Genomic DNA, 8,466 nt, shown 5'->3' on the forward strand with positions numbered 1-8,466 from the left:
CCACTGAAAAATATGGTTCCACAAGCCTTTGTGTATATGAGAAATATGAAGCCATCGTACGCTGTGTTGAGCCAGGCTGAAAGGGGAAGACGCTTTCCTTCGCAAAGGAAAGGTTTGCCATTGTCATATATTTGCATTACACTCAGTTTAACTCGTTCAAATTAAGAATGCATAATAAAAGTCACAGAGCAAATAGAGAATTGTACACTACAAGGTCACTTACATGATGCATGTTTACTCTAGCTGATTGGTCACATTTCATTGTGGGCTTTGCAAGCACATGGATACTTTCAGTCTGCCATGCATGGCTGCATTTATTGACCATGAATGACAGTCATAAAATAACTTTGTCAAAAGTCCAAAGTGTGTGTGTGTGTGTGTGTGTGTGTGTGTGTGTGTGTGTGTGTGCGTGCGTGCGTGCGTGGGTGCGTGCGTGCGTGCGTGTGCGTGTCCAGTGTGTAGACACACACAAGATACACTGTCCACATGATATCATGTTCTGTTTATAACATTAGATCTTGTTTCCATTGTCCTGTGTAATTGTGTATACAGCACTGATTTTTGCTTTGAAGAGTTGTGGGATTGTTCTTTAACTTTAAGACAAGAGAAAATCTGGGCAATTTAAGGTCATGTGAGTTTCACGACCTCACTGGCGCTTCTTCTTCTTCTTCTTCTTCTAGCATACTGTATTTGAAGCATTTGTGGTGTAAGGCTTGAACCAGTATACTGTTGAAAGTACACAGAGAATAACTGATTTCATTTCGTGTCTTTTTTCCCTCTGCTGCCAAGGAAAGGCACACTTCTGTAGTCTGTCCCACGCTGCTCACTTGGAAAGGAATATCTAAGCTCCTCCGACCGATGGCGTTATCACCCTGTGCCCTGATCGACATTGGAACTTGGCCCATGCACAGGCACAGGACTCAACGCCTGATTCATACTTTGTCACACACCGGTTTCTTGCACAGAAAATAGACGATCTACAAGCTCACAAACGCATTGCGCTTGGGATTCACTGTGAGCTTTTGGATCGGCTATTCTGAGTGAGAGACACAACGTACAACCAAGTATAAATCAGGATTTACAGGTGCTAGCAGAAGATACCCAGAGACAGGCAGCGGTGCATTGATTTCCAACAGGCAAGATTGCCACGCTTATTTTGGCCGTGGCTGATGATGAACTTCTTATTATGGTCTTCATCCAGACAGTGTCCCAAACAATTGATTCCGCCTAAGCATCCCTTGCCGGAGGCAAATGCTATACGGCGCGTTCTTTCAGTTAAGAATAAGTGCTTTTGGGGGTGCCGATAGCTGAGTGTTTAAGGCACGTACCACACACAGTAGGCTCTGATGCCTGACAGTGAGTCCCAGGTGCTATTTCCCAAGCCTGGTGGACCGCGATTCTCCCCCTGTTTCCTGTCTTTGCTGCACTGTGGACTCTCAACAAAGGCAGAAAAAGCTCCCAAATGAACCCCCCCCAACGCCCCCTGGTTTTCAATGGGTGACGTGGTCGTACGACGAAGCATTAACTAGAAGGAAGGGGAACTGACAGCCTTAATGTATGGGCCAGTCGTCAATGACGACACGCCCTTCCACACTGAGCCTTGCCACAAGACATCAATTAGTATCAACTCACATCTTGGGGCACGGACAGCACCTCTGGCACACCAACCCACCCGTGAGTTACAATTCTACAGGAGTGGGGTATTTTTCTCTCTCACTCCATAGTACCAACTATTTTTATTGCCGTGCCAGTGGTTGTTGTTGTTGTGGCACTTTTAATTTAATCCTGTTTTCTAATCCTAATGTCCCAAAAAGCACTGGCCCAGAAAACCTATGCCGGTTGAATAGAGGAAGGAAGCTAGCGCACACAGTGGGTGTCATTCAGTCAGTGTTAATACTGTGCTGCTCTCCTCCCACGTCTCATCTCCACCTCCTCCTCCACCTCCTCATTTCCGTGACTCCGTGGAGTGGATATATTTGTGCTTGGTGTGTCATGTTACTCTCGCATTCAACAGTATTTGTAGGTGGCCTGCACGTCCTGAGATGTGGACTCCTCTGTTATCCTCCCTGAGTTTTAGCTGGGCCAAAAATGTGACTTCTCCTCATCATGACTGCTGTTGACACACTGGGTGGCTATGCGACGACGGGGTGGCACCAGGCACTGGCACCAAATCTGCACTTGCATTTGCATTTTGCGAGTTTCCCCGAGTTTGATTTGGATGTTTCCCTGTCATACTATGTGTCATGGGTTTTTTCTGGACCTGCTCTCCCAGGTCTAATGACACAACTGTTCTTCCCTGCACAGCACAATCTGTTGTGTTCATTTAACTGTGAGAGTTAACCACTTAAGCCCCTTTTAAAAAAAAAGCAGATCTAGCTATTTTAGCTATTTTTGAAACACTTTTACTTCTATTGACGTGCCCACCATAGGGATGGCAGGATGAAAGTCGTTTACTCTCAGAGTTAAATTATGACAAACAATTTTGCTGTTAGCTTTTCCTGGCTATGACCAGAGAGCGGATGCAGATGTTATTGCGTTTGAATGCATGATCGTGGCCTTTGTTACGGTAGATGGGAGAATGCAATGCAAATCATGCAAATGAATGAAAGGATTGTTGCGTCTGTTTGATGTTGCACGATGGTTTGTAGCGGTGCCGTTCATCAAAAGCTGCAGCAATTTAAAATGCAGTTTGTTGATATTAAAACAATAAATAATTAGTAACCCAATGATCCGTTTGCTTCTGAAATTAAACATGTTTAAGGGAAGGTTGTTCTATTTGTGCATAATTAATTCAACTATTTATGCTGTTAGATGATAATTAACATACTTTGTATATAGTGCTCTCATGTTTACAGCCAAATGTGCCCCCTCTGTTAAACTTTGAATATTATGCCTTTATGACAATCAATCATCAACCTGAATTGATCCACCTAATTGATAATCAGCTTTGTCAGTCCAGATGCAATTGATATGATTACAATTGGAAGTTTATGATTTCACACAGATATTATTTAAGATGTTATATGTCCATTTTCACACTTGACAGACTTATTACATTATACTGTAAAGATGCAACGAAGCAACAAACAAATAGGAAAAAAGACAAACAGTGGTGCCATTATTTATTTGTTTGTTTGATTATTCATTTATTTATTTCATGCTATTCATTGCGACCGTCAGGTCGCAAGTTACTATGAAAGGCTCCACCGGCTGTCTCTCAAGTCACACTTTTGCCCTACTCTCATCTCCGCCACCGTTGGCCCTATTGATGCCAAACTTTGCATACACACTTCTTGGATGGCAAATCACAACCTCTGATTTCTCACATGGCCCTCCTCTAGCGCCACCATCAGGCCGATATTTGCAAAACACATTTTTGGACACTGCTCCAACAGATTTTGCCCTAAAATCACACAACGCGGTACACAGTATCTCTAAAGTCATGTCATCAACATGAATCTGTCCCATTTCCCATATTCCCTCCCCGATTGCCTTCTAAAGTTTGTGTATGCGACGTGATGGTCGCTTATTTCCCTATTAGGGAGTCTTACTGGTGTATTTGTGTTTGGAAAGTATTGAACTTCATTCCCAGCAACAACATAATTCCCTTCTAGTACATGGCATGCAACAGGGAGGGGAAATAATGAAACAAATAGATATAACTTATAATGTTAGATGAATGACTCACAGAGTGTAACAAAAGCAGACATTCTCACTATTGATTTCACTTCTCACTATCTTTTTATTAAAATAATAGATGTGAGAATAACTTTTTGTTTTTTTCCCCTGGTTTCTGGGCAGTGTTTGTATCCTCAAATAGTTATCTATGTTCTCAACTCCCAACAGTTTCTCTCTTAAATCAACAAACTCACTTTACAAATTCCATTTCTTTCAACTGAATGGGATCAGCAGAAGTTACAAATGTTCTTGGAAACTGAAGGCGGGGGGTAGGGGAGAAAAAAATATTTCTTTAAGTCTGAGAGAAATTTGGATTTGGTCTTGCAATTGATTACAGTTTTGAAAAGACCTCCGTGTTTTTGCATGCCTAACCATTTGAGCCCTGATATTTAGCATTCCATCTCCAATTTCTTGCATGATGCACAATAGGTGCAATCACTGACAGAAGGGCGCGCCAGAGATTTCATTTTGATTTGATTACCCCAATGTGCAAAATCAGTTCCCTTTGTTGGGAGGCCTGGAACATTTCTTTCTTTCTTTTTGTTTCTTTCTTTTCTTTATTTTTTTCCTTTTTTGTCAAAAATAATCCACACAAACGCAACACCCCGAACAGACAATGGACAAGGTCTGTGAACATAGAGATTGCTGTTCACCTGGTGTATGGTCAATTAGCTTTGTGGTGCCGTGTTTATTCAATGTCAGCCTTGATTAATAGTCGCAACATGGAGGAGGGAACACCTGAAAGTGTACAACGGGGGGCTGGGTGGGGCATCATCTGATAGCATCTCCATATAACACAGCGCTTATCTCCTCAGCCCCTTGGGAGTGTTTACAGCTGTTTTCTAGTCAAGACAAATTAGCACCGCTGTGTACCATTTTTTTTTATTTTGCCCCCTCAGATTTAAGCAATGAGGAGTGGCGAATATTGGTAACCATGTGCATCTGCTGCGTTGCCTCGCAGCACTGAGCAGCAGCTCACATGAAGCAGCACAATGACACATGCCACTTTTAAATGAAGTAGGCTATTTCTTTTTAACCTGTTGTCACATATTTGTTTTTCTTTTATATTCCTTATCAAATCTAAATACAATATCTCTGTGCGGCTGTTACTGATTTAGCTAATTAACCTTATTCCTGGCTCTCTCTAGGGAGGCTGCCATTGCCTTTTACAGAGGGCACTAGAGTGTTTTTCTCTGTGTGCTGCTTCAAAAACATCTTTTCACTTCCTGCCAAGTAAGGAAGTGACAGGAAATTGTCTGTTGCCAGATTTTGCCAAAGAAATAAGCCCAACAGAAGCAACTAGGCTCAGTTTTACTACTTAACATTTACATTTACATTTGAAAATAGCAGATCAGCAAGCTCACAATGTGTCACATTGCAACACATTGTGAGCTTGTATATTTGCTATTTAAAAGATATTGAGGAAAAAAACTAAAATATTTTGAATATTTGTGAAACATTTTAACAACAAAAATCTGTGTGGAGGTCCCTGGCACCAGATTTTTTCAGATGGGGTCTTCGACACATAAATATGTTAATCTAGGGTTCTTGATATAAAAAGATTTGGGAACCACTGGTTTAAAAAATATTAGAAAGAAAGCCCAATAAGCAACTACACTATTTCTTTTTAAGACACAAATTGCTTATTATAAGCAGCCAAGGCAACGGTAGGTTCCGTACGGAACCATTGTTTACTTAGATATGGAAGGATGACCTCCCACTTGGGTAATGACGCCCCCTGGCGATCATTCAGAGAAACTACTTCAGCTCCCGTACTAACGTAGGTAGGAAGGGCCTGTCACTCAAACCGGAGTGACCCGCCTCCAGGCTATATAAGCCCCCGGAGGCGGAAGTAACATCCTCTTAATACCACTCTCTGCCACATTCAGTGAAACAGAGGGGCATTACGTGGGAGGTCATCCTTCCATATCTAAGTAAACAATGGTTCCGTACGGAACCTACCGTTTACTGTCAATATTCCAGGATGACCTCCCACTTGGGATTCTTAAACTCCCCTCTAAGCCACAACCTACTCTCATACCCCCACACACCCCTCATACGGGTGAGCACAGCCCAAACGGGCGTGACCCATCACCCAGAAGGTCCCAGGCCCACCGGACCTGGGTGTGAAGGCATGAGAAAATAAGGAGAGACCCTGACAGACCGAAGTCCGCCTCATTCAACTAAATGAAAAGGACAAGTCCGCCTTATAAGTAAGACACACTATATAAGGAAAACCCAGGGTCCCCCCAAAATACCCCAGGTGGCTACATGCCCACCTGTGGGAGGGGAAGATCCGACTCCTCTATGACGTAGAGGAGGCAACTGCACCCAGAACCGAATGCGCTAGCGAAGAGGATTCGATATCCAGGTGATAGTAGGCTGCAAAGGTAGAAGGCGAAGACCAATTCGCCGAAACACAAATCTCCTGAACGGAGACTCCCTTTGCCAGTGCCCACGAAGTAGCCACACCTCTAGTGCTATGGGCTTTAAGTGCCGCCGGCACTTCCACACCCGCACTAGAGTAAGCCAGCCTAATAGCATCCACAATCCACCTCGAAAGAGTGGGTCTAGACACCGGCTTTCTGACAAGAACATTGCCCATTTCCACGAAGAGCTGAGAAGAAGCTCTAGAACCAGCAGTCCTGTCACAGTAGGCCTTCAATGCCCTGACAGGACAAAGGCAATTCAGCCGTTCATCCTCCACCGAGACAAACGGAGGAGGATGAAAAGCCAGAAGAACAACAGGCTCCTTAGGAACCACCATGTTCTTAGGAACAAACTTAAGATGAGGCTTGAGCAACACCTTGAGATCATTGTTCATAAACTGCATGCACTCCGCAGACACCGAGAGAGCTTGCAGGTCACCAACTCTTTTAGCCGTGGCCAAAGCCAGCAAAAGAGCCGTCTTGAAACTCAAAAGTTTCAAAGGCATCCCTACAAGCGGCTCAAAGGGAGCCCGACATAGGCCCCCTAGAACCACCTGCAGATCCCAAACTGGGAACAAAGACCTAGTCACCGGCCTCAAACGTTCAACTCCTTGCATGAACTTGATGACCTCCGGGACTTTAGAAGGTGCCTTGCCCGCCACCCCCAGGTGACAGGCATTAATAGCCGCCAAATACCCCCTAAGGGTAGAAAATGCAAGACCACTTCTCAAGCGGTCCTGCATAAATTCCAGAATTTCCTGGGCTGACGCCACATGGGCCACCACCGGTGGAACACGCGACTCACACCAGTCCTCAAAGGCATTCCACCTTCCATCATAAGACGCCCTCGTAGAAGGCGCCTTAGCACTCTGAATGGTAGCAACCACTTCAGAAGAAAAACCAGCCGCCAGCAGGTTTAACCTTTCACGTGCCAAACCCACAGGTCTAGGACCTGCAGGTCTTGGTGGAAGATCTCCCCCCTGGCCTGACTCAACAGATCCCTGCACTGAGGCAGCTGCCAACCCGGTTCGCAAAGGAGAGGGGCGATCGCCGACCTCCACGTGCCCTTGTAGGGAGCCACCAGGAGCATCTCCAGACCGAACCTCCTGACTCTCTCCAGAGTGGGTCGGATTAAGTCGAAGGGGGGAAACGCGTACAGTAGACCTCTCGGCCACGTGTGCGCTAAGGCGTCCAACCCCAAGGGAGGACTGCCCTTCACCGCGAAGAACAACGGACACTTCGTATTCTCCGCTGACGCAAACAGGTCCGCCACTGGCTGACCGAACTTGCGAAAAAACTGGTTCACCACCCTGGGGTGGAGAGACCAATCCTCGTAGCGAGAACCTCCCCTGGACAGGAGATCTGCTCCGCTGTTGAGGAGACCTGGGACGTGTAAGGCCCTGATCGACTTGAGGCGCGACAAGCACCAAACCGTCAATTCTCGAGCCAGACGGTCCAGTGGCAACGACGACAGGCCCCCCTGTTTGTTGACATAAAACATGGCCGTCGTATTGTCTGTCCTGACCAGGACGTGACAATGCAAAATCCAAGGCTCGAAATGCTTGAGCGCCAGGAGTATAGCCATCAACTCCAAATAGTTGATGTGACGACCCCTCATCTCCAGAGGCCAAAGCCCCTGCGCTGTGCGCCCCTCGAAAGTGGCTCCCCATCCACTGAGACTGGCGTCTGTCGTGATCGACTTGCGGGAAACCACCTCGCCAATCGAGACTCCGCTGGTGAGGAACCCCTCCACCAGCCACGGAGACAGGGCGATCGCGCAGGAAGGGGAAACCGTAACCTTCTTGTACTTCAAGGAGGGCGGGATCCCGAGGGATAACATCCATCTTTGAAAAGGTCTCATATGAAACCTGCCCAAACGCAACAGATGTACTGCGGAAGCCATCATTCCCGTCAGTACCATGCAACTCCTGTAAGTGACCTCCTGGCCCACTTGAAAGGAGTCGAGACATTCCCGAAACCTGTCCACCCTCTCCTCTGAGAGACGGGCCGACATGTCGGATGAGTCCAGAAGGACCCCAATGAATGTAAGACGACTTGCTGGAGTCAGCATGCTCTTGCCGTGGTTGACTATGAAACCTAAGGCCTTCAGGTGAGCCAAAACCACTTGTGTGTGACGCGCCACTTCGTGGGCGGAGCTCGCTGAAATCATCCAATCGTCGATGTACGTCGCCAACCTGACGCCCTGCTGTCTCAGCGGGGCGATGGCTGCTTCGGTCACTTTCACGAAAACCCTCGGGCTCAGTGACAGACCGAAAGGGAGTACTGTGTACTCGTACAGGCGACCCTCGAAGGCGAACCGTAGGAATTTCCTGTGTGGGGGATAAATCTGGACGTGCTG

This window comes from Nannobrachium achirus (genome assembly GCF_963921795.1).
Source record: "Nannobrachium achirus genome assembly, chromosome: 17".
NCBI classification, from domain to species: domain Eukaryota; kingdom Metazoa; phylum Chordata; class Actinopteri; order Myctophiformes; family Myctophidae; genus Nannobrachium; species Nannobrachium achirus.